This window comes from Callorhinus ursinus, unplaced genomic scaffold, assembly GCF_003265705.2.
Source record: "Callorhinus ursinus isolate GAN/ISIS: 27379988/994484 unplaced genomic scaffold, GSC_fseal_2.0 scaffold3, whole genome shotgun sequence".
Lineage (NCBI taxonomy): Eukaryota > Metazoa > Chordata > Mammalia > Carnivora > Otariidae > Callorhinus > Callorhinus ursinus.
In genome coordinates, this window is record NW_027397065.1 from 83,081,256 (window position 1) to 83,099,677 (window position 18,422).

An 18,422-nucleotide genomic window follows, 5' to 3' on the forward strand; every position below is an offset into this window, starting at 1 on the left:
GAAAATATATTGATGTATTTCACCACATTAACATATGAAAATATTAAGGAGGAAAGATCAGGATTTCAGATTTAAGTGAGTTTATGTAGAAATATTATGATACAATATATCTTTTAATATAAGTTAAATGTTAAATATATAAAACTGTATAATAAATATGTTATTTAATAATACATTGAACATGTAATATAAGAAATACATTTAATGGCATATTAAATATTCTATATTAAATATTAGATATATAATATGTCTTAAAATGCACAGATGTACCCAGCTCCCACACACCACACATAGAGACACACACACACTCAACCATTTACTAAGACTCGCCCACGTTTGAAACCTTCCTTTTATTCAAGACATAATAGAGTAATTTGTATGTCTGGTAATTAATTTCAAAAATAATTTAATTTAAATTGTTTAAATCCAAAAATTAAAAAAATCTCAATTAATCCAATAATTTAATAATTTAAAAAATATATCTCAATTCACTGTAGTTCAGATGTTCTGTACAAAATGATACTTTATTCCTTTCTCTAGTGCCCAGAATCAGTATGACAAATTAAAAACCATTGAAATTTCTTGCTGATACTTCAAATTGGGAAAGACAAAAATTAAGAGGCAATTTTATTCTTTCTTAATTTCAACTTCTGAATACTGAAAATAACTGCTTGGAATAAAGGTCTAATCTGGAGGTATGTACATTTGGATAAATTCTTTCTGATTGAAGAAAAATCCCCTATGCTATCACCTGTATTAAAAATCTTTCTGAAAGCTAAGCCTATCGCTCCATGGGAATGGATTTCTCCTCGCCTCCCTAAAATATCAGAGATATATTGAACACTGTTGAAAATTACGGATTATCTATCTAATAATCTCAAATAGTGAGAACAATCCTCAGTGCTTACTGTAGTAAATGGTAAAAATTCCTTCTTCCTCTTCTCCCCCATGACTTCAAGTTATAGAAAAATTGATAAACATTAACATCCGACTCTCACTTCTCATAGGATAAATCACTAAACTTAAATTTGCAAGGGAAGGAATAATAACGTGCACACACCTTATAAATTCTATCCCAAGTTACTCATATATGGAAAATATGAAGAAAGAATCTCTACACAGTATCTTCCACACATATCTGTATGACATAACAATAGCTCACATGTGAGAAATAAATTCCTTGCAACTTTCTCACATTTTTAGTCAATTAATTGTTACTTGAATTTAATTAAACAAAGACAGTGTGAAAATATAACACCAATAGAATAAAACAAGATCATGAATCAAAGAAAACTAACTGTCCAGCAGGAAAAACAAAACAAAACAAAACAAAAAACAGGGCATATAAATGCTATGGAGAACAAAGAAGGATCAACATGGGGTAAAATGATGTAACAAAAATAAATAATTGGAAAGGAGTTTCATTATCCTCAATGAGAAGATAATTATTGAGAATAGCCAATTTCCCAAAATTATCTTAATACAGTTCCAATTAAATACATGATAGCATTTTATAAAATTTGAAAAGCAAAAATTTAAATTATTTTAAAAGACTATATACAAGAACTAGAAATAGTAAAAAGCACTGAGATATAACTCTCTGTAGTATAAATCAAAACATACTCTAAATTAATTAAAATAAAGATCAGGTGGTATAGTTAGAAGAATGGTATCTACTTGGTGTTTATTTTAATATATATTATGTGCATGTGTATGTGTGTATAGATACACATATATATAATTAACATATATAATAGCTCTTAAACTATTATTTCTTTTTCAGAGAACTAAGCCAACTTTTTGATTCAATAGTATTGCAATCCATGTAGTCCAAGTGATATAATGATATAATTGCATTATATCACTGTAATGATATAGTGATATAATGCAATCCAGGTAGTCCAAGTGATATAAGTATTTTCCCTCCAGTACAGCATTCTCAGTATTCCCCTGTTTTTGTCTTATAGTCCCAGTTAGATTATAATTTATTCAAAAGATACAAAAATATATTTGGTTGTGTCATTTAAAAGAATTTAGCATAATATTGCATACATTGAAATTCTTCATAAACACCTTTTCAATTATTGATTTACCTCAATTTCTTGTAGATTTTCACCATAAATGTCAAACAGTCATTAATATCACATAAAACAACTATATAAATGTACAACTATTGGAAGCTCAGATAACCATCAATAAGTGATGTTAATTATTGATAACAACACATGAAAAAACAGACGCTGAATTCTACAATATGTATAATTCAATTGTCTATTTAACATACAGTTTATAGATGTTGAACAGACAACTGTGATTCACTTTGTATAATACTTTATTTGATAATGGTAAGCTGAAGTTTTAAAAACTCACATAACTTTTATGAATAGCAACTAAAATTCACTATTATATATGTACATATAATATAAATAAATATGTATATATGTAATCAACTTAAAATTAGTTTTTAGTTCTTTCCTTTTTTTTTAGATCTTTGTTTTAAATGCTTTAAATTAACATCTAAACCATCCATTATCTTTAGATTTCCTGCCAATGAGGCTGCATGGCCCAAGCCATACTGCTAGGAGACTGCATGTCCTAAACTATAGAACTGTGTAAATATAATCTCTTAGGACTGGTGATGGCAGTTGTGTTTTTTCTCCTGTTAATCCCAGCCCCCCGAAAGGTGGCAGGTGACCGTTCTCATTTTCAGACTCTTCAGGAGTTGTCTAAAGAGAGTTGCTTTGCTCAAAGTCATACCCTATCCCTATGCAAACTGCAACCAATTACTAGCCATCCTGGGTCCCAAATTCCAGCGTCCTAGCCCCACCTTGGAACATTCTGAAGGATTACTTGGTCTTTAGAGCTCAGACCTATGGTGGTGGAGGTCTTTGGAGAGACCAGCTCCTCACTCTGCCCAGTGTTGTTTCTCTCCCTTTTCCCTCAAGTGTTGATCCTGAGAGGCTGCGCTAATAAACACTCTGCACATTACTCTGTTTTAGAGTCTGCTTCTTGAGGAATTCAACCTGTGACAGCGTCCTTTACACGTTACCTTCATGTTATTTTTGTACATGCAGAGCCTGCGGAACTTCCCTCCCATTCAGATAACCAATCTTGCCAAAAACCAGTGAAATTTGTATTGACTTTGTGTGAGGAAGGGCACCCTTATATAATTGTTCAAATATCTTTAATATAGGACCCTAGATCCTATATATAATGTCTACATCCACAGAATGTAGGTGTTTGACATAATGTAAAACTTATTGTGGATACAAGATAGCCATGTATTATAAAACATTATTTCATTTGCACTAAGACGTCAAAATACTTTTCCTAACTTCTTGTGTGTTGAGTCCAGTTCTTGTATCAAAGAATGACATTAGCATTATTATGTCAGGGTGTCACTTAGCACTAGAATTTATTGATCCATATTTTCAGAGCTGCTTTCTAATTAATACTGAGAAATACTGTTGAAAGTAACAAATAATAATAAGTTAAATATTTCCATTACACAAATGTAGCTGTTATTTTCAGCCACATGTTTGTGTTAAATAGCTTCTTCAAAGTAAAAGAAGGTTTGTAGATGTCTTGCTTCAGTCAGCAGTACTTTCTCATCTATATTCATGGCTTTTTCAGGGTCTATGCAGTTAGATTTCAGAATCAGGAGTCACAACCTTATTTCACAAAGAATCTTATTTCAATCCATTGGTGAATATTGAAGTCTGAAGTGATAAAATTTAAGGGTATTATAGGGCGTAGCATTGCTCTAAAAATATAGTGAATTTTGGACTTGGTGCCCTGTTGACAGTGACACCAAAAGGAGTTTTAAAAGATTTACCAGTCTATGCTTTTATGAATATGAAAAGCACTTTTACAACTGAATTTTTTTTAACTGCAAGAAACTCACCAAATTGTGTTTCTTTTTCTTTTCAAGAAATGTACAATGGGTTGCTGGCTCATTTATTCCATATATTAAAGACTAATGCAATCATAAAGTGGTATGTATATATATATATATTTTTTAGTAATGTTTTAGAATCCTTGTTTTAGCAAATATCTGCAGAATTTATCATATAGAATTGGAAACTGTTAGCCAAAAGGTCTAAAAAATAAAATATATATCATTAGCATTTCGAGTAAAAATTACTATGTTTAAGCATAAAATATGATTTGATAATTATATAGTGGCCTGGATTCATTTCAGTAAGAGACTTCATCCTATTACATCAAAAGGATCCATTGTGCTACACTCATAAGTATTATTTGAGTTTTAAAACGTGGTAATTTTAGGGATGCCTGGGTGGCTCAGTTGGTTAAGCATCTGCCTTTGGCTCAGGTCATGATCCTAGAGTCCTGGGATCAAGTCCCGCATTGGGCTCCTTGCTTAGTGGGGAGCCTGCATCTCCCTCTGCCTGCCTCTCCCCTTCTAGTGAGCGCTCTCTCTCTCTCTTTCTGTGGCAAATAAGTAAATAAAATCTCAAAAAAAAATAAAACGTGGTTATTTTAATATCCAAGCCGTTGCTTTTTATTGTATAAATAGTATATGATGTTATGCAATTCTAATGCTAAGGTCTGATCTACTATTTCTCAAAACTTTCCTAATTAATTTTTTATATTCTACTTAGGAAAAGGACTTAGTCTCAGCTTCTAAGTAGAGAGTATAAATTCAGCATGACTTTAACTAGCAGACATGTTAAAGAAAGGCTATCAAACACCAACCAGTTCATTGAATAAGAATTTTCTGAATAAAACATTTTGTTTCTATCCTTGTGATGGGCATTGATAGATGAACTTGACAGAATAATTTCCAGTTAACTGGAAGAAATAAACTTTCCTATGGATTTATACTGGATATGTGAAATAGAAGTAGCACAAAATATTCATAATTACTGTCTTTGAATTCAAAACAATACACTGATATGGATACATTACTGCTGTTTTACTCTAAACTTCTCAACTCAGAGTATCATCCTCTCTTCCTCTTAGTATATCTGCCACTGTAGTCCATATATGTCAACTGCTTTACTGTTACCTGCACCCTTTCTTTAAAGAGTCATTACTAGTCAATTGCAGGTATTATTCATGGTTGATAAACCTGCACGCATAAAGATAGCATTGCTCATCCAACCTTAAAATGGAACATAAAAGCTAAGAGCTTCTGGCAATGCCGACTATTGTGAAAACATGACATTAAGTTCTTCTGCAATAAGAAATATGTAAAGTGTCCGCTTCCCATCCACCACAGTGGACAAAAACTGTGATATTGATCTAGAGCCACAGTTTTTCCAAGATCATGCGAGGTCATCACTGGTTTGAGTTTGCTATTCAGGAACATGCTTCTGGCCCTTAGCCTTGTCATTCAGGCACATATTTGAAATGCATTTAAAAATAAATAAATATATAAAAGATATTTATAGAGCTCTGTGCTGGGTTCTCTTATGCTCTACCATGTGCAACTGGGCCTCCAATGCCTAGGGCAAAGGAATCAATTGACAACTAGTCCTTCCCTCTCTTGCCCCCAACTCATGGCAAACTCATATTGTCTCAGTATCATCTCATGATACCCACCAAAAAACATGGTGCGCTTGTTTATTTACCTTCATACTCCCTGTACCTGGCACTTGGACATCACTAAATAAATGTTGGTATATTTTTACCATTAATTGGATCACAAATAATGATATAAGTAGGAGTCAGCTTTTAATTGGGGGTCTCTCTCTCTCACTCTCTCCCTTTCTAGATACACACACACACACACACACACACACACACACACATAAACATTTCAAATTTTTTTACCTAATAAAAATTCCAAATAATTTTAAATTAATTAGAATTTTTTAAACAATTATATCAGAATATTGTAAGTTAGCTATTGCTCTTAATGATATATCTATCATTTGATAAAAGACTATTTAAATTATTTTATTAATACATGTTAAAATAATGCAAAAGCATTAGATATGCTGTAGTGTGCCTGCCATGCCTAAGACTCCAGACTTCTCTATCAGGAAAAAAAAAATTCCATACGTAGAATAAAGGTATTTTCTAGAACGACATTTTCCTAGAGGACTTTCTGCAGTTTTGAAAATGTTTATAAATGCTTATAACTCAGTGCTTTCCAATAGAGTAATAGTAGCCACCTGAGGCTATTAAATATCAGAACTATGGTTAGGTCAACTAGGAAATTAGTTTTTAAAAATCATATTATTTTAATTAATTTTAAATTTAAGTATTCATAGCTATATAAAACTGAGGGTTGCTGGAGTGGTGGGGGGTGGGAGGGATGGGGTGGCTGGGTGATAGACATTGGGGAAGGTATGTGCTATGGTGAGCGCTGTGAATTGTGCAAGACTGTTGAATCACAGATCTGTACTTCTGAAACAAATAATGCAATATATGTTAAGAAAAAAAAAAGAAGAAGAAGAAGATAGCAGGAGGGGAAGAATGAAGGGGAGTAAGTCGGAGGGGGAGACGAACCATGACAGACGATGGACTCTGAAAAACAAACTGAGGGTTCTAGAGGGGAGGGGGGTTGGGGGATGGGTTAGCCTGGTGATGGGTATTAAAGAGGGCACATTCTGAGTGGAGCACTGGGTGTTATGCACAAACAATGAATCATGGAACACTACATCAAAAACTAATGATGTAATGTATGGTGATTAACATAACAATAAAAAATTTAAAAAATTTGATAACTATGAAATTGCAAATAAGGCATTAAAAATGAAGGTCATAGAAAAAAATGAACCAAAAATTATTATAAAATAAATAAGGCAGAAAAAAGACTTTCTTTATTGATTGAATGCCAGAAAAAGAGTTTTCCTTTTAATATTCAGAAGGACATTTCAGCTTCTCAATAGAAGGATCTCAATGTAGGGGTTTAGTAAGATTTGTACAATGCTCTGGGTCACACAAAATCTGCTATATGCCTTTCAGTTACATTCATTAAACTTAGACCAACAAAAATGTCTTAATTAAAACATAAAAGTATAAGTATACAATTATTTTTAATAAAGTCATTTTTAGTCATTATACATTGCAAAATAAAGTGATGAATTGTTTTAAGAGAGAAAATTCAGTTTAAGAAGTAAATATTTGCTACAGTGTGAATTTGGTAAAGCCATCAATAAAACACTATATTAAATAGATATTCAGCGCTATTGGATTTGGGGGTGGAAATGTTAGGTGTCTAATATCTTAGACACTCCATCTTGGATGACAACATTAAAACAAAAAATGAATGACAACATAAAACTTCCCAGGTTGAAATCCATTAAGAAATAAGTCGCAAGAAATCGACAAAAATCTATGTATCAGGCAATAGGAGGATGGAGCAATCAGAGCAGGTGAAAAATCCCGAGCCAAAAGAGCTTTCAAAATATCCGCTACTGAGGCAACTTCTCCCAGAGTGGTCATCCCTCTTTCACTGTAGGGATGAAAGAATACACCCTCCCTATAGGAATTACACATGCTTAGGTGAGGACTCAGAAGGTACTCTGCTATGTATTTTTCATTCCATCAATAAAACTCGCCAATTTGAATCAGGCTCTCTCCCCTGAGTAAAGCTAAAGGCAGGGAGATGAGCCAAGAAAGCAACTCTGGTGTAGATGCCACCTGAAGACCTGAGGCCAGAGAATTACCCATCCCCCAGCAAGAAAGGTCAGGAAATCATATAAACTGTGTGAGTATGTTGAACCTCTTTTCGTTTTACAAAATTCTCTAATGGCATACATTAGGGCTGCTCCAAACAAACTATTTGAAATGAAGCTTTGTATCACTAAGTCAATAAAAATGAAGCTTACCATGGGAAAAGAACCAAATATGCTATCTAAAAATTAAAAATATTTTAAGGCTTGCTGGAAGGCGAGATCATGCTAAGATTTTTAATTTTTTTCTCTGTGAAGTGATAACTTCTGCTGGTTCTTTTCTGCCTTGTGCTTTCCTTCCTATCTTCTCCTTCCTGTTCTTTCTCTGACCCTGTCTCTTCCCGTGGCTTTTCCTCCTCTCTTCATCCTCCTCACCAGCCTCCTGTCTCTTCTCTCCACGTTTGTTCTTTTCTCCTTCTTCCCCTGTTCTGTTTCTCTTTGTTTCTCTCCTCGCTGATTTGTCACCATCTCTCAAATACACACAACACGAATCCCACAAAAATCCCAGTTTTCTGTACAGGATGGAAAATACCCCTTATTATCTGAAAAGTCCATTTCAAAACTACTCTCTTTCCAGCTAGGTATCTGTGTGAGGTCATATGTTTTTCATGTACTTAAAAAAACGTATCCTAACCTATTGGATGCTGAAGCCCTCATAAGACGCCAGCCAGCTATCTCCTATTCAACTAGACTTCAGGATATTTGCAAAAATTTTTAAAAATGATATACTATTTTTTGTTTTTTAAAATATGGTTATATAGCATAGTCTATGAATATATATCATGTGTGTTTTTGTATTTTTCAAAAGCTGAATCTATTTCATGTTCTATCTTCTATATCTGAAAATATAAATCTTGTGTGTTTTGTCAATACATTTATTTTCTTTCTGTCTTTGGTTCTCTTTAAATTATCAGGTGTTCTCAGATATGTACTGACACTTGATGTGTTTTTCATATATAAGATTGGGGTTTTAGAAATTTCATTTGAGTATCTCAACTGATTGGTGACATTAGTTCCATAGTTTAGTGATCAGCTGGATCATTTGATTATGGAACTCCTCGTGGCAATTTTTACAGGTCTGGCAGCCAGCATTCCAGGAGTTTGCATGAAGTGCACTGAAAGTTCCAACTGTATTTAAGAGTTGACTCCAGGGGTGCCTGGCTGGCTCAGCGGATTAAGGATCTGACTTTGGCTCAGGTCATGATCTCAGGGTCCTGGAATGGAGCCCCGCATGGGACTCCCTGCTCAGCAGGGAGTCTGCTTGTCTCCCTCCCCTTCTATCTCCCCCAACCCCCCCCCGCTCTCTGTCTCTGTCTCTGTCTCTCTCTCTCTCAAATAAATAAATAAATAAATCTTAAAAAAAATGGACTCCATCCGTGTACCTTGTTTGTACCCTCATACTCAACTTCACCTGTATCCCTGAGTCCAGAGAGATTTGGTTTACCCTCTAATAAGTTAAACCTTCTGTCTTTCACTGTACTGGGGAAGGGGCACAGCAGAGACAGTCATGGAACCTGGGGATTTATTGATTTGAAAATTCCTCCTTGTTTTAGCCACTCCCTTCAACACCTCTTTTCTGAAATGCCTTGGGCCACTAAATTTGAATCTGGGGAATTCTTTTTCTTTTTTTAAAGATTTTATTTTTTTATCTGACAGAGAGAGACACAGCAAGAGAAGGAACACAAGCAGGGGAAATGGGAGAGGGAGAAGCAGGCTTCCCGCGGAGCAAGATGCGGTGCTCAATCCCAGGACCCTGGGACCATGACTTGAGGGGGAAGGCAGACACTTAACAACTGAGCCACCCAGGTACTCCATGAATCTGGGGAATTCTAAAGAAAAAATCAGTCTGTTTCTCTGCTCCCTTCCCAACCAATTTTGGTGACTTTTCTGCCTAACAACTCAAAGCTTCTTTTCTGTTTTTTTTTTTTTTTTTTAAAGATTTTATTTATTTGACAGAGGGAGACAGTGAGAGAGGGAACACAAGCAGGGTTGGGGGGGGAGTGGGAGAGGGAGAAGCAGGCTTCCCACAGAGCAAGGAGCCCGATGTAGGGCTCGATCCCAGGACCCTGAGATCATGACCTGAGCCGAAGGCAGACACTTAATGACTGAGCCAGCCAGGCGCCCCTTCTTTTCTGTTTTTGATTCTGTGTTTAATGACCCGTTACCCCCACGATCCAAAAGGAGTGTTCTTATGAAATCTTTCACAAGCTGAAATGACATAAAGCAAAGAAGTGATTACCATTAATTTATATAGAAAAATTTGTGAACCTTCCCAGACAGCCAAAATCACCTCTTTCAGGCTTTTCTGATACCTTTAGACACATCTTGTTAACAGATACACAAAATAGAGATTAAGCCCAGATGCTCACTCGCAATTCAAAGCTCTGGGGGCTGGACCGGGATGCTGAGCGTGGTTTCAGTGGAAGGAGCTGGGTGGTACCATGCTGGCTGCTAGGGTGAGCCCTGCCCCTCACCCACCCGCTGCAGAACTAACACTGGCCATTATTTTTGCTTTTCACCTTTTTAGACAAAAGCAAAAATCCTCTCTGGATTTCTTTCAGTAAGTGACAACAGGTAGGTCTTTGGGAAAAGTGACGTGGCTTCTTCAAACTTTTGAAAAGCAGGGAATACCTATAGTTTATTCTCTGAAACTACCACCCCAAAATAGCATAATAATTGTATTTTAACGCAAGTACATCATGCATAGACACTTCTTAAAAGTTCCATAAATATCAGCTGCCGAACATAATCTTTACCAGGATAGGGTAAAAAATCTGCCATTTTTCCCTGAAGCATATTCCTTTCATATCTAAGTCCTTTCCCACCGAGAAGTAAAGATATGTGGTATTAGAATTCTCCATGACAACAGAGAAAATCCTAATGGATCCAGAGAAATAGAGTAAATATATTTATGAGATGAATTATATAACCATAAACAAAGAATAATTTCCTCTTTTGCCTCTGGACAACCGGTAGCCTAACTTTTCACATAAGGCTGGATTTATGTAATCATTTTAATTAATTTATCCCGTCTCTTCTGTGGCTTCATTGTAAAAAAATAATTTTATACTTAACAGTATGTTTTAGTGTTTGCCACTGATTTTCCTAAGGACAAACTCTCTATGTCACTAGTCTATGTGCTAATGCATTGACAAATATAATGGGAATGAAATTTTTTTTAAAGATTTTATTTATTTATTTGACAGAGAAAGAGAGCACAAGCAGGGAGATTGGGAGAGTGGGAGAGGGAGAAGCAGCTCCCTGATGAGCCGGGAGCTAGAGCTGGGCTGATCCCAGGACCATGACCTGAGCCGAAGGCAGACGCTTAACCGACTGAGCCACCCAGGCGTCCCAATGGGAATGAAATTTAAGGATTAATGTTACTGAAAGTTCTTTTTTTCCTAGAGTAAAAATGTCTGAAACTTGATTGTAACTTACATATATAAAGTATCAAAGCTTCTTTTATTATTATTATTATTTTCTTTTTTTTTGCCATTCAGGGAATGGAAAATATAGGAAGTGAATGACTCTAAGGAGTATACACTTTTCCTTCTTTTTGGCTAAAAGCTATCATTTCTTCCTCAAATTTCCAGGGTTATAGAAACAGTTCCTAGAAAGGGTTGTGGGAAGGGATTTTGTTGCCAAACACAAGAATTTATTGAACCGCCTATAGAAGTCACGATGCTGGGCACCTGGGATGATCTGTATTTTCAATTAGCTAAATATCGATAGATAAGCAAAGATTTGTTCTTAGTAAAGGGGTCCAAGTGCAATGTAAAGTAATTGTTCAGGAAAAGTTGTGAGATTTCCTCATCCTAACCAGTAGATCATCTTTTATCTTGCTGGCCAATACAATTCATGAATGTGTGAAAGCAAAATAATGCAGTTGATGAGAAAGCAACAGAATACAAGTAGCGGGATAGTAAACACAGGAGACAGGAAGGAATGTCATGTACACATAGTTTAGAAATTCAATTTTTATAAATGCAGAGTGAATATGGGAAGTCCCTTCAGGTCACATGTGTTAAGACATTTTGATGAGCCGAAGAAAGGGAGCATAAGAGTGAAATGAACTGGAAACTTCAATGAAAACAATCCAGAACATGGCTAAAATTGCCTTCAGCAGCTGTTGTCATTCGCTCATGTGATTTGCTAGCTCTCGGCAAAAGTACATTAATTTTACCAACAACCACATTTGCGAAAACTTTTATAAATTATTTTCCTTGTTATGAAATGTTTTCTAAAGTTTATCATCAAATTGCTTCATTTTGTCTACTTTCTATCTTTTGAATTTAAAGTGATTTGTTCGGGGAGTATTAAATTATACACTATTAAAAAAGGAATATTCTATAAATTAACTTACATTTAAGTAGCCTTGCTTCTCTCTAAAATTATGCTAGATGCTCCCTTTTCGAATGGCTGCTTCGAGAAAACTGCAAGAGATATACTCTTTGATATTTATGTGGAAACTTTTATAATTCTCTCTGCTTGAATGTACTGCTGCCCCTTGGGTTTCTCTGTCTCTGCCTCTTTGTCTCTCTTTTTCATCAAACACTACATCAGTATAACTCTCTCTGTAAGAAGGAATAAACAGAAAATCCCTTTGAACACATATTGTCAAATATATTCAAACACATGATTTTCTGCCTTCATTTGCTTTAAATATTAAATGATGTTTGTCTCCATTTGGTATCACTATTATAAAGTCTAAATTAAAACTGACTATTAGATCATAATTAGTCTCTGGAAGGTTCTAGAAATTTATATGTTTTAGTATTCTTGGAGTTTACTATCTATTGTCCCATGTAGGATTTGGTTATCTATCCTCTTTAGTATTCCAGCAGCTGTTAGGTTTGAATTCTTCCATTGTTCTTTCTTAGTAATTCTTGATAAATTTTCCTTCAGATACTTATGATTTCTTTCTTTCCTTTTGGGACTCCAATTTTATGATAAGTGAGTGCTCTTGTCCAGCATGTAAGTGTTGTCTCTTCTATTTCTTCACCCCTCCCCTGTGCATATAACGTTACTTACATAGATTTTCTATCATTATCACTTCTTTATGACTTCTGAGAGAGTTCCCCAATGGCATCTTCCAGCTTAATTAAATCTCCTCAACTACAAATGATACTCAGTTCATCTACAGAGTTTTTATTTCACTCCTGATATTGTTCGTACCTAGAATTTCCCTTTGATTCAGGATTTTATCAGGTTATTCCTGCTTTTCATTTACAATATTATTTCATGACTTTTTGAGGGTGTTTTTGTGTAGCAGAGATTTTTTTTTATCTCTGCTACATTTTCTTTTCTATTTTGTCTATTATTAGTTTCTTAGTGAATTTATTTCTCTTTAACACCATTATAGTAGCCAGAATACCAGCATGGTTTTCGTGTGAGCTCAGATTCCCTTGGGGTTATCAGGTAAATTGGAAGGTGAAATACGGAAGAAGGAAGGGTCAAGTCTCAGCCCTCATTTGCGCCACCCTTGCTGGGGATGGATAGGTGAGAAATCCTCCAGGTCAGTCTCCTCCAACTTCAGCCACACTGTGATGGTTAATTTTATGTGTCACTTAGGCTAGGCCATGATACCCACCTTCAGCTCAAATGCTAGTCTGGGTTTTGTTGTGAAAGTATTTTTTTAGATGTGATTAGCATTTATATAAGTAGATTTGAGTAAAGCATATGACCATCCATAATGTGGGTGGACCTCATGCAGTCAGTTGTGAAAGTCTTCAGGAAAAAAAAAACAAAAACAAGAGGCATCCGAGGAAGAAGGAATTCTGTCTTCAGATTGCCTTTGGACCAAAAGTGCAACACCAGCTCTTCCCTGGCCCTCCAGGCTGCCTGCCTGAAGATAACAGACTCTATCTCATAACAACCCTGACCTCATCTTTTCACTCACCCCTGTCCCAGGATTGCTGAACCAAACCCAAATTTCCTTTTGATAATACAAAGTGTGAGAAGGCAAGGTTGGTCCAGAACAACATGGAAGCACACATCAAGTGCTTCCCTCCACTGGGCACTTTCTTGCCTTCCCTCATCTACTACTGGCCTCGCATTGCCAATGCTTGGGACTGGCCTTTGTAAAGAATGTTTCCTCTATTAATATAATGCATAAGAACATTTGCATTATATAATGCAAAAGAACGTTTTGCAAAATGTATAATGCAAAAGAATGTTTCCTCTATTAATAATAAAATCAACTATTGTAAATTCATTCTACAAATTGTAGAAAGCTTATTCTCTCAGTTGCTTTTCTTTATGACAATAGTGCAATATGATTTTTAAATATTTCATTCAAATCAAAGTGTGCAAAATGTTGTGACCAACAGGTCCAGTAAGTGGCATGTTTTCAGACAGAAAGCCATTTGGGTCTTGGGTCTTGGGAGGGATGGTCTTGGGAAAGGTTTGGGTCTTGGGAAGGATGTCAGGGTTGGGAAAGGTTTGGGTCTTGGGCAGGATGTCAGGAAATACTATATGATATTCAGTTATTCATCTTGTCAGACAGAAAGGAGCAAAAATTATTATCTGGTTCATGACAATAAAAAAATCTATCTATAAGCTTAAATGTCTCTTTTTTGACAATTTTAACCGTTTATCTCCCTGCATATATTGAAGTTGTCTTGTTGAATTTTTAAAAAATCATTTTAAACACTTAAAAATAACATTATCATGATTCCTTAACATAACTGCAAGTAGAAAAATATTTATATATAAAGTCTGAGATGGGCGTACAACTTTTGCAATGGCAAAAAAACAAAATTGCCCCTCCATACAAGTGATCTATAAAGAGGGAGGAGGAGAAAGAGCAGCAGGAAGAAGAGGAAGAGAATGGTGTCTGCTGATGAAGTCTAAAGCATAAAAAGTGAACAAAGAGATATTTTATTTTTTTAATTTTTACTTTGATCCCCCCACCCAATATAATGCTTTAAAGACTCCCTGCAGATCTCCACATCCCCATGTAGCAAGGCGACACTCAATACTCTACACTTGTTGCAATTCATCCTTCTTATGCATATAATGGTACATACATGCAACCCTTTAAAATAGCTTTGTAATCATATAAAATTGTAAATTCTGTTTGGTATCACAAAATTAAAAGAAAAGTGTTCATATGAAATTTGAGTTATGAAAAGGAATTCAGTTCGAGGCATTCTAAAGCAATCGAGGGAAGAGTGAAGTAAATGCCAATAAGGTCCTTGGCTAGTTACTTCATGGTCAGGTCACTTGCTTTTCTCATCTCACATCATGGAAAATAAATTTCAAATTGATTAAACTTTTATTTTTTTATTTATTTATTTTTTTTTTAAAGATTTTATTTATTTATTTGACAAAGAGAGACAGCGAGAGCAGGAACACAAGCAGGGGGAGTGGGAGAGGGAGAAGCAGGCTTCCCGCTGAGCAGGGAGCCCGATGTGGGACTCGATCCCAGGACCCTGGGATCATGACCTGAGCCGAAGGCAGACACTTAACGACTGAGCCACCCAGGCGCCCTTGATTAAACTTTTAAATGCAAATCTCAGATCTAAAGAAAATATGGGTGATTTAAAGGTTTTTTTTTTTAAAGACACATGTTTTACCAAAATGTTCATTCCCTTATTTTATCAAAATGTTTATTGTCGTGCCTTCATGTATTTTTTAGATGATCTTTTAAATAGATTTAAAAATAAATTCTGCTAGCTTTGTAATTGTCATTATATTGACTTTATAAATTAATTTAGAGATAATTCTCAATATCAGATTAAAAACCAGATTAGGACAAAACATTTATGTATCTCAATCTGATCCGGTCTTTTTTATGTTGCTAAATAGATTTTTAAAATGTAAGTAATATACAGTTTTTACATATTGCTCTGTAGCTTTACTTTTGAAATATTATTTTGAGTTATTTTTGATTGTTTATGAATGTTATAATAAAAGAAGATAGTTTGAGTCTAGTAAAGTCAAAGAGCTCTCTGAAGACTTATCATTTATTTCCTATTATTTTTCAAGCTTTATTAGTTCATTCTCTTGGGTTTCGTACAGGTAAGTCATTAATGACGAATAATTACAATTGATAGTGTTTCTTTCTTCCCAATTTACATAACATTAGTCATGTCTTGCTCTTTACATAGATTGGCTAATTCTTCCATTGAAACAGACAAGTATTATGTAATAACAGAAATCCAACCATTTCTGATAATTGTAATGTGAACATTTCTTCTATTTTATGACAAAATAGGTCAGACTTTCAGCTATATTAATAACAGAGTACCATCTGTTTTCTGGTTTACTAATCAGAGATTTCTTAAGTATACAAACCAAACCAAAAGGTTTGAGGATGTTAAGGGATACATATTTAGGTGGTAATACAAATAAATGGAAAATGATACAGTGAATGACTATCTTAAAATTTAGGGAAAAGAAAAGAGCCAAAAGCAGCAAGCCTCGAGAAAGTTTCTGGCAATTTTTTATTCTTTCTTTGGTTGGTGGTCCCATCAGTTTTCACTTTATAATAATCACTCACCTGCATCTTTTTAAATTTTATGAGCATTTTGGTATTTGGCTCACACATCACAATAAAAAAATGATGGTCATGCTTATGAAAGAATAAACTTTGGGGAAGATGTCCAATACACTGGATAAAATTCCAAGCAAACTAAAAAGTTTAAAAATAGCTTGAGCTGGCAGATTATAGAAAAGTTCTGGTTGCGAGTGTGGAGAGTTCTTCAAACTAAATATATCAAGAGTGTAATATAGCTTCCGAAAGGAAAAATGCCATCAAAAGGATTAGGACTTACAATACTACGTAGTAATCTAGTACAGTACAAACCTCAATGCGACTGGAAAGCTTTTCTATTCCTTTCCGTACATGTTCTATTAATTTATAATGCAAACGAACGTTTCCTCTACTAATAATAAAATCAGCTATTGTAAATTCATTCTACAAATTGTAGAAAGCTTATTCTCTCAGTTGCTTTTCTTTATGATAATAGTGCAATATGATTTTTAAATATTTCATTCAAATCATAGTGTGCAAAATGTTGTGATCCACAAGCCCAGTAAGTGGCATGTTTTCAAACAGACTGTAGGCAGAACAGAAGTGTCCTATACATCTTATTTCCAGAAAATCTACCTAGAGGGAATTTTTAATTAAATATAAAATATTAAATAAGCAGCAGTTACTTGTTTTGACAGAAAGATGCTTACAATTCCAGACACGGGTCTTTGTGCTTTCACGATCCCCTAATCCAGGATATTAAAGATATCAGTGTTAAATGATCACTAGTACTGAAATGGAAAAGTTGAACAACATTCTCGTCTGTGTGTAATTATAATGCTCAAAAATTTGATAATCAATTAAGTACTTTTATTTACTCAATGTAAGTAACTCTTTCTGTTAAATTGATAATCCCATAATGACCAGGTTTGAGACTGTTAAAATATCATGGTTTGTAGCAGTAAAACCAGATGTGTCATACTGGTTTGTATTCAATTTTTTTCTCCCTTATTTTTTTTTCTTTTATTTCCTTCTCTTCCTTTTACTTAGAATAATGGTTTCAAAAAGTTACATTTACTTACCAAACCCAATAATTTTCTAAATTCACACTCTTTTTTTTCATAGTGTAATATTAGATTATTTCACTACTATGAGAATTATAGCCTTAAGAGCCTGTTTCTTATTTTACTGAATTTAAACTTCCAAGTGATTTTCGCTTTTTCAGGTTTTTGATAGCCATCTGTTCCAGAACGGTTTTCAAAACTTACAGACAGGCATGGTGTGAAATTCTGGGAACAGAAACTTCTCCCAGTCAGTCCTGGGAGGAAAAAGCAGGTGAATTTGGCCACGTCTGCCTCACTCAGGACAAGTGCGCACGGGGTGTAGAGCATGTTTCAGGGCTGTTTCTTGCCGCAGACCACTTGAGTGAGTTTGAAGCCTGTGCGTGGTGCCACGATGGTCCCAATGTTTTTCTTTTTTTTTTTTTTTTAAGATTTTATTTATTTATTTGACAGAGAGAGACACAGCGAGAGAGGGAACACAAGCAGAGGGAGTGTGAGAGGGAGAAGCAATCTTCCCGTGGAGCAGGGAGCCCGATGCGGGGCTCGATCCCAGGACCGTGGGATCATGACCTGAGCCAAAGGCAGACGCTTAACGACTGAGCCACCCAGCCGCCCTCCTAATGTTTTTCTAAAAGGCAGATACTGAATTTAGAACATTCAAGAAGAAAAGGCTCACTGAACTATGATCATTTCCCTGGGTCGACTCTTCAGGAACCTGAAGCTGAGCGAAGACGTTATAAATCACAGAGCATCTTTCATTACTTTTGAAATGCAGTAAGCACTTTGTGCATGGCACCTCTCGGTGGGACGCTGTATAGAGAGTCCTTCCTCTCATTCAAAAGACATTCCTGGATCCATCCCCTCCTGGGCATAGTCTCCCACATTAAAGACTATAGCGGCACCATCAGGTAATCCAATGCCTAGGTCAAGGGGGGTTCCTCTCTGGGCACCTGCCAGTTGCACTGGACTATTATTGTAGGCCTTTGAGGAGTGCCATTTATCCCAGTTGTGTTTTCTCTTCCCCAGTAGGTTTAATCCATAGCCTTTAGGAGGGACTTCCGACTGAGTGAGAAATCATTTACTTGCTCTAACGTCTTCCTGGTACACAGGGGAAGAGTCATTTTGAACCAGTGTCTAAATTAATGCCGAAGTCGTTCCTGAGAGGCCTGAGTGATCCCTGCAGGGAACTGATGAAATCTCTATGTAACATTGGAGTTCGTTTTTTACAAATTGGTGGGA

At 35.3% G+C, this 18,422-nt stretch overlaps 1 long non-coding RNA gene across 1 annotated transcript; it reads left to right on the forward strand.

Moving 5' to 3' along the window:
• The first annotated feature begins 3,950 nt into the window (after positions 1-3,950).
• LOC141371529 (uncharacterized) lies at positions 3,951-17,457 on the forward strand. The gene is made up of 3 exons (XR_012376545.1): positions 3,951-3,995; positions 9,303-9,452; positions 17,348-17,457. It is a non-coding gene; the product is annotated as an uncharacterized lncRNA (long non-coding RNA).
• Positions 17,458-18,422: the final 965 nt, after the last annotated feature.